The sequence below is a fragment of the Scyliorhinus torazame genome, chromosome 10, assembly GCF_047496885.1.
Source record: "Scyliorhinus torazame isolate Kashiwa2021f chromosome 10, sScyTor2.1, whole genome shotgun sequence".
NCBI lineage: Eukaryota > Metazoa > Chordata > Chondrichthyes > Carcharhiniformes > Scyliorhinidae > Scyliorhinus > Scyliorhinus torazame.
Window position 1 is genome coordinate 241332631 of NC_092716.1, and position 18891 is coordinate 241351521.

The following is an 18891-nucleotide window of genomic DNA, read 5'->3' on the forward strand; positions in this document are numbered from 1 at the left end:
AGAATGGTTCTCAACGAGCCTCGCCAGGAGCAGTCGGTGTAACTGACAGATCGTGTCCGGAGGCGAAGGAGGGATCGGGCCCCCAAATGTGAGTACCCTTGTTATCACTTTGGTTTCCCCCTCCGCTGTACTGAGCATAACCTAGTCCTACCGTCTGTGTCTGGAGAGACTGTTACGAGATCAGGTCAGACCGGCGAACCCGTTACAGTCCGGGTTAGAGGCCCAAGACAGGGTTAGAGGCCTGTAAGAGGTTAGAGTCCTCTTTGAATCAGGGTTAGAGGCCCGCAAAAGGTTAGAGTCCTCTTCGAATCAGGGTTAGAGGCCCATAAGAGGTTAGAGTCTTCTTCGAATCAGGGTTAGAGGCCCTTAAGAGGTTAGAGTCCTCTTCAAATTAGGGTTAGAGGCCCGTAAGAGGTTAGAGTCCTCTTCGAATCAGGGTTAGAGGCCCGAAAGAGGTTAGAGTCCTCTTCGAATTAGGGTTAAAGGCCCGTGCGCGAGGGTTAGAGGCCCTCGGCCGAAGAAAGTTGCTTGGCTGTTGATGATCCTTCTGGTTGCTTGATACCTTCGCAATAAAAGGTTGCCCTTAAAACAAGTGATTGTCTCAACCAGTGTCTTGACTTGTTCGACACTCCGGGTTGACTATTGGCTACAGTGGAGAATGGATAACTCCGTCCAAATTATAGAACTTCCCATCAGGTGTGGATGACGCCTTAAACTCCACAATAAACAGGGTTTCACCGTTGCGTACCCTGTCGGAACACTCAAACAATTGCCTAAGCCTCCTGATTGGGTAACGGGGCAGGATAACCCCGTTTAAATTCTTGATTGAATAAGCGATTTAGGATCGCCATCAAAATTAAGTAGGTAACCACAAGGATCATCCGAGGATAGGAGACAATGGGTAATACTCTGGATAGCACCTCTGATAGTGGAAGCGCGCTTCAGACTCTTTGGGAACAGTATTTGGAACATTCTAAGCAGCTGCGGCAGTTGTCGGGGGAATTGCATAAGATTTTGGGAAAGGGAAAATGGCTCCTGGGAGGATCAAAAGATTTGCCCGCGGTTATGGAGGCATAGCAGATTATTTGGCGACATAACCGTAGCTCCACGACTAAGAAATTGATTGAGTTATGGCGGGAGTACTGCCAAAAATTAAAAAATACATCTTTATTGGCTAGTTGGCAGGCTAACGCTTTAAAGTTGGGTATTGAATTAACAGAAGGGGGAATTGTTAAGACTGCGGAGGTTTTGAGAAAGGAATGTGCCCACCATAGAAAAAGACCTAAGTCTGTAAAAAAAAACATTTCTAAATCAGGACCGTACGGACGAATGGCCGGCCATGCCTTGACCGAGGGAGACGATGAGGATGACCCTGAAAATTGGCAATATAGGGGACGACCGACCATTACACCGCCACTACGGCCGCCTCCACCTTACATTCAAGCCCTTTATCCACCGCTCCCACCGCCACTACCACCACCTCCGCCGTCGCAAGGAGGTCCGGCGACTCGCACTCGTTCTAAAACCCGTGCTAATCAATTCCCACAGATGAATCAAGAGTTAGTCCCGGGAAAAGAGGGGGCACGTGTGAGGGATGTCCATGATTACCCAGACGATTATCAGCCGCAGTGTTAGTTCCCCGTCCGGCAAGTTCCCAATATAGCATACAACCCTGCCAACCCCCGGGGCCCAACAATCAGGCATTTCAAAATAATTATTATAATTAATAAATTAATCAAATTTGATACTACTGATTCAGTATTAATAAATTATACAATATGTTAATAATACAGATAAACAGTTGATTGATCAGTAACATTTCAATAATAGTATTTCAGCTCAAATTCATCGATTGGGGGTACAGTTGGGTTAGTTTGAATCATTCTAATAGTTGGTCCCCTGCGTTTAGCGAATAGTTTTTTAATGCACTTAGCACATTGGTATGTTATGTAAATGATGAATACAGCTATACAGGAGAATAGGCTTATTCTTATTGTGGACATTCCAGTGTGTCCAAGCCACCCACAAATGTTATCCCAGAGAGAGATAAAGTGGGATGGATCAAGTTTTTTGATTTCTTTTTGGATATGTAATGCCAAATCTTCAACTTCTTTAGAGTTATTGGGAATGAAAGTGCAACATTCTGCATTTTGACATCTTCTGGATTATACACAAAAGCTTGTTGAAAGGGTAAATTTTCTTGCAGAGACAAAAAGAGGCGTATAGCTTGGAATGATGCCATTCGCATCTTTAAACTTAAAAAAAAATATTTGTCACTCAAATGGACTGGGAGTAAAAATTGGATTGCTGCCAAATTCCCATTATCAAATGTCTTTAAACGACCTGTTCTTTTGGAATATAGATTTGCTTTTAATCAGAGTTTTAGTTTTTTTTTTACAACCAGCTTCCACATTGTTTGAAGTTTTAATTTCCAGGATAATTCTAAACATTTATTTTAAAATATCAAACACAATAACTTATTAAACATATAACTAAACCAATCTCATGCTGTCTCTTGGTTTTCTGTAGATGAATTTGTCGATTCTATTAAAGAAAGCACAACTAACAAGATATGTTAATTTCTTAAAATTAATAAAGCAATATTCAGAATAATGACAGTTTTCTTAAGTTGACAGTTCTTGACTATCCCGCCTGCACTCAGATCCTTGCTTCTATTTACAACAGCCTCCAGTCGGTGGGTAACCTTACCCTCCAGCAGGACATTGTGGTTTACAGCTCCCACTCTGTCACGGCCCTGCTCGGCCAGCTCCAAACCCAACATTTAACCATGGCTCGGCAGAACAAATACGAGATTTATCTCCTGAATAATCCCAAGCTCCAATTTCGCCACTGCACCACCATCAATCCAGCAAGTTTTCTCTTCGAACCACCCTCGGAATGCTCACAGCCAGGCCACGATTGCCTGACGCTCCTCAGAGAGGAAGCCTCCGTGCGCGATTATTTCATTGACACTCCCCTGCCCGATGCAGACTTAACTGTTTTCACCGACGGCAGTGCTTCCGTCGGCGAAAGGGGGGATAGATTATCAGAGTACGCTATAGTTAATCTGCAGGGAGAAACCTTGGAAGCAGCAGCATTTGAAACGCCGTTCTCCGCCCAACAAACCGAGCTATTTGCACTTATCCGAGCGTGCGTGTTAGGAGAGAATAAGAAAATAAACATTTACACAGACTCCAGCTAAGCATTTGGAGTCACACACGACTTCCGTCAATTATGGAAGAACAGGGGATTTCTTACATCTGCAGTCACTCAGAGATCCCACAAACAGTTAGTTACACAATTACTACAGGCTTTAATGCTCCCTAAACAAATAGCCGTAATAAAGTGCGCTGCCCATACGACAGGCAAAACCCTGGTGAACGAGGGTAATCGGCAGGCGGACCACCAAGCCAAAGAGGCTTCTCGCTTAAAAGACATGGCGGTACCAAAAATGATGAGCTAGACTAAAAGCTCTAAGGGTCAGTCTCCCTCTGAAAAACCAATGCCGACCATCACTGACGTCATTCAGTTACAAGAGGACGCTTCTGTCTGTGTAAAAAGACTATGGGAAGAATTGGGGTGTTGTTATGATCATGTAAACAAATTGTGGGTCACCCCGGCAGGGCAAACTTGTACGCCCGATGCATTGGCAGCCTGGGTCACCGAATGTGTTCACTTTGCAACTCATTGTGGTGCGCGAGCTACGGGTGATGTATTTCTCAAGACTTGGTGGTATCCAAGACTGCAGGACATAGCGCAAAACATTAGCAGTCGTTGCCTAGTATGTCAGCAGTATAATCCTGGAAAAGCAATACCCTGTGAAATGGGTAAAACCCCGCTACCGGAAGGTCCCTTTGAGACACTCCAGATGGATTACATTGAGTTGGAAAGATGCCAATGTTATAAACATGTATTGGTTATTGTTGATGTATTTAGTAAATGGATAGAAACTTACCCCACTGTAGATAACAAAGCTTCCACGGTAGTAAAAGTTTTGATGCGAGAAATTGTTCCTAGATTTGGGATTCCATATCAATTAAGCTCTGATTATGGACCTCATTTTGTGGGACCGATCAATGAGGAATTTTGTACTCAGCTGGAAATAAAACAACAATTACATAGCGCATACCGACCCCAAGCAGCGGAAATGGTAGAAAGGGCTAATCAGACATTAAAAACAAAACTGGCAAAACTACAGGCAGAGACTGGAGCCACTTGGCTCAAATTATTGCCTATTTCCCTCTTCCAAATACGTGCAACCCCAGCTGGAAAAACGCGACTGAGTCCCGCCAAAATTTTATACGGAAGACCCTTGCATACTCCTTGGGATCAAGGAAAACCTAAGGAAGTACAGTTTCAGCATATGACCACTGAAATGGCCAACTATGTGATAGCCTTGACTAAAGTACTAAAAGGCCTCCATTCACGGGTACGAGCTGCTTATGAGGAGATACCTCCCTTGTCCAGTTCTGTCACTATTAATCCGGGGGAGTATGTTCTGATTCGTAATTGGGTTAGGAAAGGATTAGAACCCCGATGGGAAGGACCACACCAGGTCCTACTCACTACTCCCACTGCTGCAAAAGTGGGAGGCAGAAATGCCTGGATCCACATCCACCATTGTAAGGTTGTGAAAATGCAATAGAAAATAATCCTCTGTTTTGAGCCCTAGGTAATAACTCCGACATCACTTAAAGGATGAAGGACACAATTATTATCGTAACCCTGCTGGGACTTTTGGAAACGGGAGGAGAGGCCAAGCGAAGAACGTGTGGCCCCAAGGGAAGATGGACTCATCACCTCTGTCGAGGAGACACCTTACAATGCACCAGTCAAGGCTCGGGAGAAGGACCTTGGAACGTGACCCCTGCGGACGGATGTTCGGCCTATGTACAAGGATGCAATCGGACCATACTCATCAGTGGAGTGACTAAGGGCAACCTACCCTGTCATCAGGTCAACTGTAAATGGGACTATAGCTGCAGAAACAAAAAAAAGACTTTACCCTTGGGATGCGAAAAAAAAGGGAATTACATGTAAACACGTATATGTCTGTATATGTCATATGTGTACGCAAAGGACATGAATGTTTCTGGTTGCTGGGTATGTACACATATCCCGACCCATGCTAAGGGAGGGATCCCCCTCAGACCTGTTCCGCTTAACCTATCAGAAACAGTAGAATGGTATATTTACCAGAATGGTACTCGTCAATCCCTAGGACTATAAGAATTGCATCTATGGTAAGACACCCAGACGGCGGGGTAGCTTCTAGTTTAGCGTTGCTCCCCATATCCTCAGGACCTTGGAAAGAGGGGGGCTATCCAATGAAAACCTTTGAGATGAGGTACCAACCAAGTTATAACAGATCCCACCAGCCTCCGTTTCTTACCCTCACTAATACCACCAACATGGGAAGACTACTGGGAATAGTATGTTTAGTAAGAAATGTGGTTAAAGGGATATTTGTAGGTGCTAGTCAATGTGAGCACAGATTTGTGGTGGCCAACATATCCGAGGTCTATCCAGTACATACGTCTCCTCAGTTTTATGGGTGTACACAGGACGTCCCATAAGCAAATGGGACAGGTACCTTCAAGTACTCCTTAATTGCTGAAGGGTTTGATGTGGACAAACTCACCGTACAATGGGACGTACTTTATTTGTGGCCACAAAGCATATCCCTGGCTGCCAGAGAATTGGACGGGATCCTGTTATCTGGGGTATGTAGTCCCTTTTATACACCACCTCGCCAATTTAGGCGACCATTACCAAATGATGAAGTGACAAAAGAGAGCAATAACCGAAACGCAGTGATACTTTGGGATCCTGCCTCCCCCTATCGGGGTAGCTCTTGCAATTAAGGAAATAAGGAAGATAGCAAAAATCCTGTAGGAGGTAGCAAACGACACCACTGAAGCATTGACTGAGATGAATAATAAAATGGTGGCAATAAGAACCGTAGCCCTACAAAACCGAATGGCCCGCGATTACTTCCTTGCAAGCAAAGGTGGGACTTGTGCCGTGATCGGTTCGGAATGTTGCACCTACATCCCCGATAGTTCGGAGAACATCACCCACCTCGTGGATCATATCCGCACAGAGGTTAAGGAGCTGCATGAAACATCAAGGGATGGGTGGTTAGATTGGTTATTTGCCGGATCATGGGGGTCTTACCTAGTGCATGGATTAATAATCCTAGTAGTTGTAATACTTGTAATAATCATGTTCAGCTTCCTAATGAAATGTTTGTGTCAAAGTGTCGGTGCAGCAGTAATTCCCCAACAGTTAATACAGCAACATGAAGTGAGCCTTGAAGAGTTAATGGATGTGAAAGAAAGTGCAGAGGAACGTAAGAAAATGATAGAAGTACAGATAGAATGGGAGAGACTGAGATAATTGGCTATGGATTAGAAATTATCATGAAATCATAAAAGGGGGGAATGAGAATATGGCTCAAGCTAGAATAGAGCTCGATGGGAAAATGGAATGTCAAACAGAGCTTTTAGTCTGAAGCTAGAATCGAGCTCGATGGGAAAATGAAATGTCAAACAGAGCTTTTAGTCTAATGGAATTTCAAGGCTTTTTGTAATCGCTTATGCTTTTGCGCTAGACAGTTTGCAGTAACAAGACACGGCCTTGGGAATCGTTTCTAATTCTACAGATAACTATATTTTAGCTGAGAGCAACAGAATGCTGTAATTCTCAGGCCTCCTCTAAGGGGGCTGTCCTTAGGAAGGAAACATTGTCATTTAATTATATATAAGTAACTGTCTGCTGTATTAACTTTGGCTTGCTACTGTAGACTCTCTGAAGTACAGTGCTCAAGTCCCGGCCGTGAATAAACGTACATTTGTTGAAGAAACTTGGTGTTCGATTGATCATTTCATCTGGACTGAAGGGAAACTAATTCTCACGCGTAGCGCTGTTCCATGGGGGTCATGGCACGTGACGCATATGCAACGGGGGCCCATGATGAGGCCTCATCGTGTTGCAGGAGCACTGCCCCAATACCAGATTGGCTGGCATCGGTCAAAATATTTGTCTCTTTCGCTGGATCAGAAAAGGCCAATACCGGGACCCTGGTAAGTTTGGTTTTAATTTCTGTCCATTCGCGCTCGTGCGCGGGAAGCCATTGGAAGTCTGTCGTCTTCCTGAGCAGGTTCCTGAGAGCTGTGGTATGAGAGGCATGGTTAGGGATGAACTTCCCTCGGAAGTTGACCATGCCAAGAAATCGGAGGACCGCCTTCTTGTCCTCTGGCTTTCACATGACTGTGATGGCAGCCACCTTGTCCGCATCCGGCCGCACAACCAACTGGGAGATGTGGTCCCCTAGGAACTTGAGTTCCGTCTGGCCGAAGGAGCATTTGGCTCTGTTGAGGCGTAGGCCCTGCTCCCGTATGCGTTTGAACACGCGCTGGAGGCGACTGCTATGCTCCTGCGGGGTGGTGGACCAAATGATTATGTCGTCGACGTAGACGCGAACACCTTCAATGCCTTCCATCATTTGTTCCATGATCCTGTGGAACACTTCTGACGCTGATATGATCCCAAACGGCATTCTGTTGTAACAATATCTGCCAAAAGGGGTGTTAAAGGTACACAGTTTCCCGCTGGATCTGTCGTCTGTTGAATTTGCCAGAATCCTTTCGAGGCGTCAAGTTTGGTGAAGAGCTTGGCCCGAGCCATCTCGCATGTGATCTCTTCGCGCTTGGGGATTGGGTAATGCTCCCTCATTATGTTGCGATTCAAATCCTTTGGATCAATGCAGATTCTCAGCTCGCCGGAAGGCTTCTTTACGCACACCATGGAACTGACCCAGTCGGTTGGTTCCGTAACTCTGGAGATCACCCCTTGGTATTGGAGGTTCTGTAGCTGCTGCTTGAGGCGGTCCTTGAGGGGTGCTGGGACTCTGCGAGGTGCATACACCACAGGCGTGGCGTTCTGTTTGAGTAGGATCTTGTAAGTATTTGGGAGCGTGCCCATGCCTTCGAACACGTTGCGGTGCTGGTCGATGATGGCGTTGAGTTGCGCCCTGAAGTCAGCATCCTGGAAGGCAGACATGTCATCAGGAGAGAGAGAGTGAACTCTTTGAACGAGGTTTAGCGGTTTGCACGCCTGTGCGCCAAGCAGGGAGTCCTTCGAGCAGCCCACGATCTCGAAAGGAAGGATGGCTTTTTGTGACTTGTGCGTCACTTCGAGTTGGCATGAGCCGGTAGCAGGAATGATGTTGTCATGCTAGTCCAATAGCTGGCAGGCCGATGGGAGAATGGTTGGTTTGACACAAAGGCTTTGGAAAGCAGACCACACCATGAGATTGGCGGAGGCACCAGTGTCTAGACGGAATCATATTTGGGACCGGTTGACCGTCAGGGTGGCACACCACTCATCGTCTGGATCGATGCTGTATACATACAGCAGCTGGTGTCTTTGCTTCGGGGACAGCCTGTTTTTCGTTACGACACCGACTCGAAAAGATGCCTTCGGGTCCTCGGTGTCACTGCTGTGTGGGAGGTCGGAATCGGACTCGGTGACCGTGGGTTGAATTGCCCGAACATTCCTGCGAGGCTGGCTGAAGCGATATGAATTGGAAGGCTGAGCTGCTCGACAGCAGGCAGCATAGTGGCCAAGTCTTTCACATCGTAGGCATTGTCGAGATTTTGCGGGGCATTGCCGCTTTAATTAGGCAGAGCCACAGTTGCCGCACGTCGTGACGTCAGCACGTTCGCTGCGCACCGCGCATGCGCGGTGCAGTCATGTATGGTGCGCGCCTGCGCATTATGTTCCTCAACGTAGCCGTCCCCTCGTTTGGTGTGTACAAGCGCGGGAGTCCGCGAAAAGCTTGCGAAAGGGCAGTCCTCATCCATGCTGAGGCCCTGGAGGTGCTCAATCACTTGGACCCGTTCCGCCTTGTGGGGACCTTGCCGCGCCGTTTCAGCCGCTTGTTTATGGGAGTAGCGACTGGTGGCATTTTCATGTAGGACACAGGTCTCGATGGCGGTCGCTAGGGTGAGTTACTTTATTTTGAGGAGTGCTGATGTAGGGGATCGACTGAACACCGAAAACGATCTGGTCACGTATCATGGAGTCGGAGGTGGGCCCATAGCTGCAAGATTGCGCAAGGTGCGGATGTGCATTAGAAAGTATTGGAAAGGTTCGTCCTTACCCTGCAAACGCTGCTGAAACACATAGCATTCGAAACTTTCATTCACCTCTACGCTGCAGTGAGTGTCAAATTTGAGGAGAACCGTCTTGAACTTCGTCTTGTCTTCGTCATTTGTAAAGGTGAGAGAGTTGCAAATGTGGATGGCATGGTCCCCGGCCGTGGAGAGGAGAAGAGCAATCTTTCTGGTGTCCGAGGTGCCCTCCCTGTCCGTGGCTTCGAGGAAGAGCTGGAAGCGCTGTTTGAAAATCTTCCAGTTGACCCCGAGGTTGCTGGCGGTGCGGAGCGGCGGCGGCGGGCTGATGTTGTCCATGTTGCAGGATGACGGAATGCTGGCGGAAGGCAGATCACTTGCAGGTAGGTCTAAGAAGTGCTAGTATGCAACCACACCTGGTATCATGATGTGTTGGGTGTTATGGATCACATACAGGTCACCAACACTTGAAGTAGTGCAACACTATTTTATTAACAGGTTAACTATTTAAACATACTTGAACTGTGGGTAAATACGATACTAGCTTTAACTAAAGACCTTTGCCTTGTCCTAACCAGTTGATGCACTCAGCACATGGTGAATGTCTGTGTTGCAGGCTGTGAGCTCTGTGCTCCTAGCTAGCTGCTACTCGAATGAGCGGGAACTCTGATGCCTCCTGCCTTCATTGTGCGTGTGCGCTCACTGGTGATTGGCTGCTGTCTTGTGTATGTTGATTGGTCCCACTGTGTGTCCATCAGTGTGTGTCTGCACCATGATATTTTGATGGAGTGTTCAGCGGGAAGAGGAGAAAGGCAGATAGCAAATTTGCCTTAGGCTGTCAGAAATCAAAGAAGGGGCACCGTCCTGGGGAGAGGTAGGAAAGAGTTAAGAAAGGCTAAAACTCTTTGGGCAGAATTTTCCAGCCAAGTTAAAGGTGGGCGGGGAGGGGGAACAACTCGGTAGGAGATGAAAAGTCTGTCTCTTGCCAGCGTAAAAAACAGCGGGAATGTGCGCTTCCGCCAGTCGTGGGTGGGTCACCATTCCAGCAGCCGGATCGAAGCCGTTTTGCAACCTGTTATTGGGATGCAGGTGAAGGCCCGACCAGTATTGACCCCCTCCCCACAAGTCCAATTATCCACGCCACCAGTGGGTTTTCATGCCGGTCCATAGCGCATCTGGACAAGCGTGGCGTGTCAGACTTACCCGGAAGGAGGTCCAGGGCAGCTCAAGGAGATCAAAAGGGAAGATGGATGGAGGCCTCCAACAACTGGACCCTGGAACACCGCAAAGAGTGTGTGGATAGAGCATCATCCACGTGGGTCACCTAACTTCAGGATTCCAGGAAATGGATCTTCTCCTTCAACAGTGAGTAGGTTGATATAAGGCGCCCAGATAGAATGGAGGAGCGTGAACCATTCAGCCCGCCCCATCGTGCAAATGCTGGAAAGCCCCTGACTGCCAATTACGTCAATGTCGGGCGTTACGCATGAATTCCCACCAGCCTCTGCAGTGGGAAAGTTTCCCTATTCCCGCTGGACCACAGAACGTAGTCCCAGAATGAAAAGCTCCACCCATAGACTATGTCGGTGGAACACCAGAGCTGTGTGTCAGAAGCAATTCAATAACCTCCTAAGATCAGCAAAAATAAATCAGCCAAGTAACAGGAAAGTGAATTGAAACAAAGAGATGTTGGTGATTATTCCCTGCCCTAGATTGGTGACATCCTGTCCTCCAGGTCGGGGCTGTGGTTACGACTGGGATAGGAGGCGTGTGCATTTTATCTATCACCACTACTCCACAGGTCAGACCATTAATTTAAAAGTTTAGTTCACTCACTAAGAGATTTTAACCAGGTATCTTTCAATAAACTCAGAACAATTGATTTATGGGAAAACAGAACTTATTTTTTCACAAGTTGCAAGAACTGGCTAACATACAATTATAACCTGGACTATCAATATCTTCCTAAAAATTCCTCAGCGCACACACAGGGGACACAAGTAGTTTCTGCAGAGGTGCCGGGGTTAGAAAAACAATGTGTAAGTTTGCAGAGATTTGATACTGTTGATCAGGAGCTCCCTTGTGTGCTGCTCCCAGTAGATGTCTGGAGGTTCTCACCAGTGGAGCTCTGGCATGGAGGAGAATCCAGAGCTGAATCAATTCTTCTCGTCTCAGTTTTCCAGCTGCAGGCATGTTGGGCGGGATTCTCTGTTGCCCAATGCCCAATGCCGATATCGTAATCGGAGATCGGGCGAAGAATCCATTCCGACGCCGGTCAACCACGCTCCGCCCCACGGAAGTGGCGTAATCGCATTGCGCGCTGCACGCTGTTGGAACAGCGTTGGTGCATCACCTGAAGTCCCTCCCGCGATGCTTCACCCCCGATGGGCCGAGTTTCAAACCACGCGGTTGACGTGCGGTCTGAGCGGTCGGGAGCCCGGCGTGGCGGCTGCGGACTGTGTCCAGCTCCGCCACACTCGAACGGGAGCCATGCCGCCGGCCTGGGGGCTTCCGCGAGGGCTGCGGGGACTGGTGGGGGTGGCCTGTGGGGTCACGGATGGCGGGTCAGGGCCGCGCATGGCCGTCGGCATGTTGTATGGCGTGACTGCTGCATGTCGTCGCCAAGTGCATGGGCCATTCTCCAGCCATTTTCGGCGGGGGAGCCGGGAGTTTCACCCGGCACCGCTGCTCGCCCCTCCCAGAATCGGTGAGGGTTCGGCACCGATTTTGGTGTCGTAAAACGGCCGCAGGTTCGCCGTTTCAGCCGGCTGTTAGCCGCTGAAACGGTGAATCCAGCCCATTAATTAAATTGAATGTTCAAAACAAACACCTCTTGTCCCTCAAGTACCTCTTGAAAAGGCACTGCCGTTCCCAGCCTAGAGGTGACCTCATGACCTTTTTGCAAAAAGAAGTGTCCAAATCATATAATGTTCTGTAAAAATTTGAAAAGAAAAGTATCGTCTCGAAAGCTGATTTTCCCACATAGTGGTTCCCGTCTCACTCCAGAGACTTTGAGTACAATGTCTAGGCTGACTCTCCAGCGCAGTAGCGAAGGTCGCGCTGTACAGTTGGCGGCCCTATCATTTAGGTGACATATTAAATTGGGGCCCTTTGGTAGTCAATGCGAATTGTTTTGCGTCCTGCTCAGAATACGATGAAATTGAAGTTTCTTTCACCTTGTACATTCAAATTGCCTTCTACCTGTTATTACTATCATGCATTCCACACATCATGGCAGGTTATAACTGCAGGACCGGGACTATGTTGTAGGTATTGAATGTCATGATTTCTTCCTACAGGAGGAGACATCATGTAATCTCACTTGTCAATAGCAGACATTTGTACATTTAGTCAGTCTGAAGTGCAAGCTCTGGAAATCCCTGAAAGTAGCTGACCTCGAAATCCAGAGCTCCAATTCTCCTTCAGTGGGTTCAGGGTATGTATAGCTTTACTAATAGAATAAAATAAGCTACCAGCTTCCCCATAAGAAATCCACAAAATAGCTTTTCTGCTAGCGTGCTGCTCACACAGATTCAAAATAATAGAACTGGTTTGCAATCCCTTCTGCTCCTGATATTGTTGGTGGATTAACCATGATCAATGTGTGGGGATACGGGGATGGGGCAAGGGAGTGGTGCAAGTAGAGTGCTCTTTCGTAGGCCTCCACCGCGGGCTACACCCACGCGGTGTTGGCCTGGGTGGCACGCAAGGTCAGCGCCACCTCCTGCCCCTGCAGGCGCTGGATGGGTGGCTGACAGCCCCTCATGCAGACCCTGGCTCTCTGTCTGCATCTCCGATGGGACCGGCCTTTCCAGAAGCCCGAAGCTGGTCCCCGGGTTGGGACCACCCTCCGACCTTCCGCCCCCTCGGGGGTTCCTCCCTCCACCTGATGTGCAGCCGCACATGTGTGGTGAGCACCAGACGGTGCCCCAGAAACCTCTTCAATTAAGTGCCCAACCGAGGTGAGTGTCTCTGGGATGGTGGAGGGTGTTGGAGATGGGAAGTCAGTGTCGGCTCCGGTCTGGTGCTCCAGGGTATCTTGGTCTGCGATTCAAGGGCTCACGTCGCTGTCCATGTCCTCTTCCTCGCTTCTATCCGCTTGGAGTTGGGGTTGTGTTTGGGGTCAGGGAACACCATAAGGACCCGCCTCATCGACAGGTGATCCTGCGAGACACAAGACATGATGCATGATTGGATCACAGTTTGGGTGATGGTTGGTGATGGAGGGGGCTGTAGGGGCATCAGCCTCAAGTGTTAATCACAACCCTGGCGAATCCAACAACCTTTTCATTGGAATCGATCGTGTTTCACGTGGCGTCGTTGCTAGCCCATTATCGTTGTTGACTTGTTCCGGGAGCGGCGCCAATTTTGTTGTGGTCGAAGTCCACCGATTCTGTACTGTTGTCAACAGTTAGTCTCTGAAATGGAGATTACCGCACAAGGCAACAGATGCACAGGAGCACTAATTCCCACCAAATTCACCTCTTTTGCCACACACCATCCTCAGTTGGAGCCAAATCACTGTTCCTTCATTGTTGCTATCAAAATGTTACTGGGCAGCTGGGTGAGAGCAGCTATCCCACGTGGACTATTCGGGAAGAAGGCCTATCACAGGCAATGATGGATGGGCCAGAAACACCAACCAAATGGACTAAAATGAATTGAAAAATCATTGCTCACTGCTGTGGTCTTCTCAGGCCAGGTGCTGCTGAAATCCTGGGGTGGCATTTTTAACTCCAGATTTGACCATGCCAAAGCTCCCCTGTTTCGGAGTCTCATTTGCCACTCTGCATTAACGTCAGCGGATACCCACATCAAAACCCTCACCCAGCTGCCTTTGCAGGCCAGCATTGACTCCAGGCACCAGTGTCTCAAGATTTAAATCTCTTAACTTTGTTTTGAATTCCCTCTATACCCCCTCGGCCTTATCTCTGTAACCTCCATCAACTCGACAACTCCCCACATGAACTCTCTTTTTCCCGAATCCAGAACACCCCCTTACCCTTCATTCTATCTTTTGGTGGTCATGCCTACAATCACCTCTGGAATTCCCTCCCGGAGCCATTCACCTTTTTCGGCACACTCTCCTCCTTTCTGGCCATCCATTCAACCACCTCATGGGCCACGTTTTTAAAAATCCTCCATATAACTCTTTCTTTGCTCCTGCAAAGTGCCAGGGTGTCATTCCATATATAAAAGATGCTATTTAAATTCAGTGTATTGTTGTCCTAGTGTAGTTATATTGTAATAGAATGGCAACCATTTGCCACTTATCAAGTGGGGACTTCTTCAGCACATCTGGCTAACCACAATAATCTATGACAGGATGCTTTTGGGGGAGTGCCTTGATACCATCACCAAAGTTTCCAGTCTTACAAAGACCAGAGTCAGCATCCATTAAACATTGTTCACTGCTGAGATTTAAATTGTCAGAAACAGCGCCACTTTCTCTCCCAGCATCTAGCGACAAGACTTCACTCTTTCTGAAGTTACAATGCGGTGACAGCGCATCAAAGGCACACTGGGACGGTCTCAAATTGTTGGCTAACCAAGCTTTCAGCAATTAGTTTGCTCACGTCGCTGTATCCTAAGAGTCTGAAGTCCTTTGTTTCTCTAGCATCTTACTCCTACTAATATGACAATTTCCTGGAGTGCCTTATTTGTTTGTTCAAATCTTCCCCATTGTGCATTCCAGTTTGTAGTCAGGAATGTAAGACCAGTCAATGTTATCTTAATGCCTCAGCCCCACATTATGTCACATACTGCTGTGAGAATATGAGCTTTGAACATCTAGGTGACATTTACTGAGGATATTCCTTAATCTGTCAGGATGCAAAATCTGACTTACCCCTTCCCTCAAACCAAGAGTTTCGGGCCTGCATCACAGAATTGAGCATAAGTGTTGAGCTTGCTCTATGATTATGCTTGCAGGAAACAAATAGGAAACGGGAAGCAATTAGCAAACCCCAAGTGAGATTTGAGAACAATATAATTCACTGCCTTCCCCCTTACTTTCCCCAACAGAGAACAGTGATATATGGCGCAAGTTTACAGAGAAACGGCTATTGCTGACTTAAATAATTCTGTTAAAAATAATGAAGCAATATCTAGTTGAGAATGGAAATCAGGATTGGAAGAAGCAACAAAATTAGAATTGATCTGATATTCAGCAAAGATGGATTTAACAATGTTGGGGAAATGACATTGCTGGGAAACAATGGCCTGAATGATGGAATTTATTGTGGATGTGTAGATCTTATGGAAATCTGTGGAATCACTTTTATGATTAAGAAACATCCTGGAGTTTATTTCTCAGGCGAGCAACTAAATTTCATATGCAATCCATAGAATCCCTACAGTGCAGAAGGAAGCCATTCGGCCCATCGAGTCTGCACCAACCCTCCGAAAGAGCAGCCTGCCGAGGCCCACCCACCCACCCCCCCCCCCCCCCCCCCCCGCCCTGTCCCTGAAATGTCATAACCCCACCTCACCTGCCCTCCTGTTAGACACTAAGGGGCAATTTAGCACGGCCAATCCACCTAACCTGCACATCTTTGGACTGCGGGAGGAAACCAGAGCACCTGGAGGAAACTCAAGTAGACTCAGAGAGAACTTGCAAACTCCACACAGTCACCCAAGGCCAGAATCGAACCGGGTCCCTGCCGCTGTGAGGCAGCAGCGCGTGCCACCGTGCCACCCACGACACACGACATATGAACATACGGGTTACGAGTGGCAGCTGACCACTCAGCCCCTCAAGCCCTTCCGTCATTTAATAAGATCATGGCTGATTTGCTAACTTCCCGCCTACCCCCGATAGCATTTCACCCCCTTGTTTATAAAGAAACTATCTACATCTGCCTTAAAAATATTCAAAGACTTCCACCATCTTTTGAAGTGAGAATGCCAAAGACCCACAACCAAATGAGAGAAATGATTTCTGCACACCTCTGTCTTAAATGGATGACCCCTTATTTTTAAACAATGACCTCTAGTTCTAGGTTCTCCCACAAGAGGGAACATCCTCTCCACATCCACCCTGTCAATACTCCTCAGGATCAAATTTGTTTCAATGGGGGGATAGACTGTCGCAAACCGGCCATTTAGATTTTGATTTATTTTCACGTGTACCGAGGTACAATGAAAAGTATTGTTTTGCGTACAGTACAGACAGATTGGTCCATACATGAAAGACATAGGGCATATAATAAATACACAATGTAGATACGTAGACAGAGACATCCGGTGAAGCATACGGAGTATAGTGCTACTCAGTAGAGAAGGTGCGTTGAGAGATCAGTTCAGACCATAAGGTGGCCATTCAGGAGTCTGGTAACAGCGGGGAAGAAGCTGTTTTTGAATCTGTTGAAACGTGTTCTCAGACTTTTGTATCCTCTACCCGATGGAAGAGGTTAGAAGAGAGAACTACTAGGGTGGGAGGGGTCTTTGATTATGCTGCCTGCTTTCCCAAGGCAAGGCAGCGGGAGGTGTAGATAGAGTCAATGGATGGGAGGCAGGTTTGCGTGACGGACTAGGCTGTGTTCACGACTCTCTGCAGTTTCTTACGGTCTTGGGCTGAGCAGTTGCCATACCCAGGCTGTGATCCAGCTTTCTATGGTGCATCTGTAAAAGTTGGTAAGAGTCAGTGTGGCCATGCTGCATTTCCTTAGTTTCCTGAGGAAGAATAGGCGCTGTTGTGCTTTCTTGGTCGTAGCGTTGAGGTGGGATGAGCAGGACAGTTTTTTAGATGGTGTTGAATTTGACGTACGACACTTTGCTTCCTGAAGTCAATGACCAGCTCCTTAGTTTTCCTAACATCCTTTGATGGACAATGTGTTGCCTTTGATTTGTTGTTATTTTGTTATGCTACTGAACTGTCTTCAAACAACCAACTCCACTAAATAATCCCTTGAGTGATTATCAGATGTTAGGAGCATTCGTTAATTTAAATGTTTATTTGCAAATAATGGTGGAGTGCTTAATTTGTTTGTTCAAATCATCCCCAATGTGTGTTCCAGTTTGCAGTCAGGAATGCAAGGCCAATCAATGCTATGTTGCCTCATCACGACATTATGTCATGTACTGCTGTGAGAATATGAGCTTTGAACATCTGTTGACATTTACTGCGGATAGTCCTGACTATAACAAGTTTTATCACTGATCTTAGCTATCACCAGCTGTAATGATGGATTAAGATTCTTTTTATATTGTGTAAATTGTATATTTTGGGGGTAACGTTAAAGACCTTAACAATATCTGGAGACTTCCAATTGCTTTTATTCAGAAGGATGGTTGTTCATCTCTATAGTAACTCCAGGAAGTTATCATAACGGCAGGAATGAGTTGCTCGAGAAACAAACAACTTTAGATTCTTAGGATTCGGGAGCTTGGGAGCTGCACTTTAGTTCACCAGGACATGAGCAAACTAATGGCTGAAAGCTTTGTTAGCCAGCAATTTGAGACCGTCCCAGTGTGCCTTTGATGCGCTGTCACCGCATTGTAACTTCAGAAACAGAGCGGTCTTGTCGCTAGATGTTTCTAACAATTTAAATCGCAGCAGCGAACAAGGTTTAATGAATACTGACAGAGATCCGTGGGTCTGACAGAAATCTGTGGGGACCTGCACGTTGGAGAAAAAGGGATAATGGTGCAAGGCACAAGGGCGTGACAGTGGGACAAGTAAAGAAACAAAAGATGGATCGAGGAGAGGTATAAATGGCAATTGTAGACCGATTACCAATGGCTGCTGCCTGAAAACATGGATGTGATCCAGAATCTTTGGACGTTCTATAGAGAATGGAAACTTCTGAAGTGTCTAATTGCAAGATAAGGTGCTGTTCCTCAAGTTTTTGTCGAGCTTCATTGGAACGTTGTAGGAGGTATATTTCATAGAATTTCATAGAATTTACAGTGCAGAAGGAGGCCATTCGGCACATCGAGTCTGCACCGGCTCTTGGAAAGAGCACCCTACCCAAGGTCAACACCTCCACCCTATCCCCATAACCCAGTAACCCCACCCAACACTAAGGGCAATTTTGGACACAAAGGGCAATTTATCATGGCCAATCCACCTAACCTGCACATCTTTGGACTGTGGGAGGAAACCGGAGCACCCGGAGGAAACCCACACACATACGGGAAGGATGAGCAGACTCCGCACAGACAGTGACCCAAGCCGGAATCGAACCTGGGACCCTGGAGCTGTGAAGCCATTGTGCTATCCACAATGCTACTGTGCTGCCCCTGTCCACCAAAATATTCTGTCCACCAAAAGCAGGAAAAATACAACCCGACCAATTCGTGCCCTATCAATCTACGCTCAATCGTCAGCCAAGTGATGGAAGGAGTCGTTGACAGTGCTATCAAAAGGCACTTACCCAGAAATAGCCTGTTCACTGATGCTCAGTTTGGTTTCTGCCAGAGCCTCTCAGTTCCTGACCACATTACAACCTTGATCCAAACATGGACTAAAGAACTGAACTCAAGAGGTGAGGTAAGAGCGACTGCCCTTGATGCCGAGGCAGCAATTGACCGAGTGCGGCATCAAGGTGTCCAAGATAAACTGCAGTCAATGGGAGTCAGGGGGGATTCTATCCATTGATTTTTATCATACCTAGCACAAACAAGATGGTTGTGATTGTTGGGGGTCAATTGTAAGAACATAGGTACAGAAGTCGGCCATTCGGCCATCAAGACTGCTCCAGCATCCAAACACATCATGGTTAATCATCTACCTCATGGACCATATGTCATT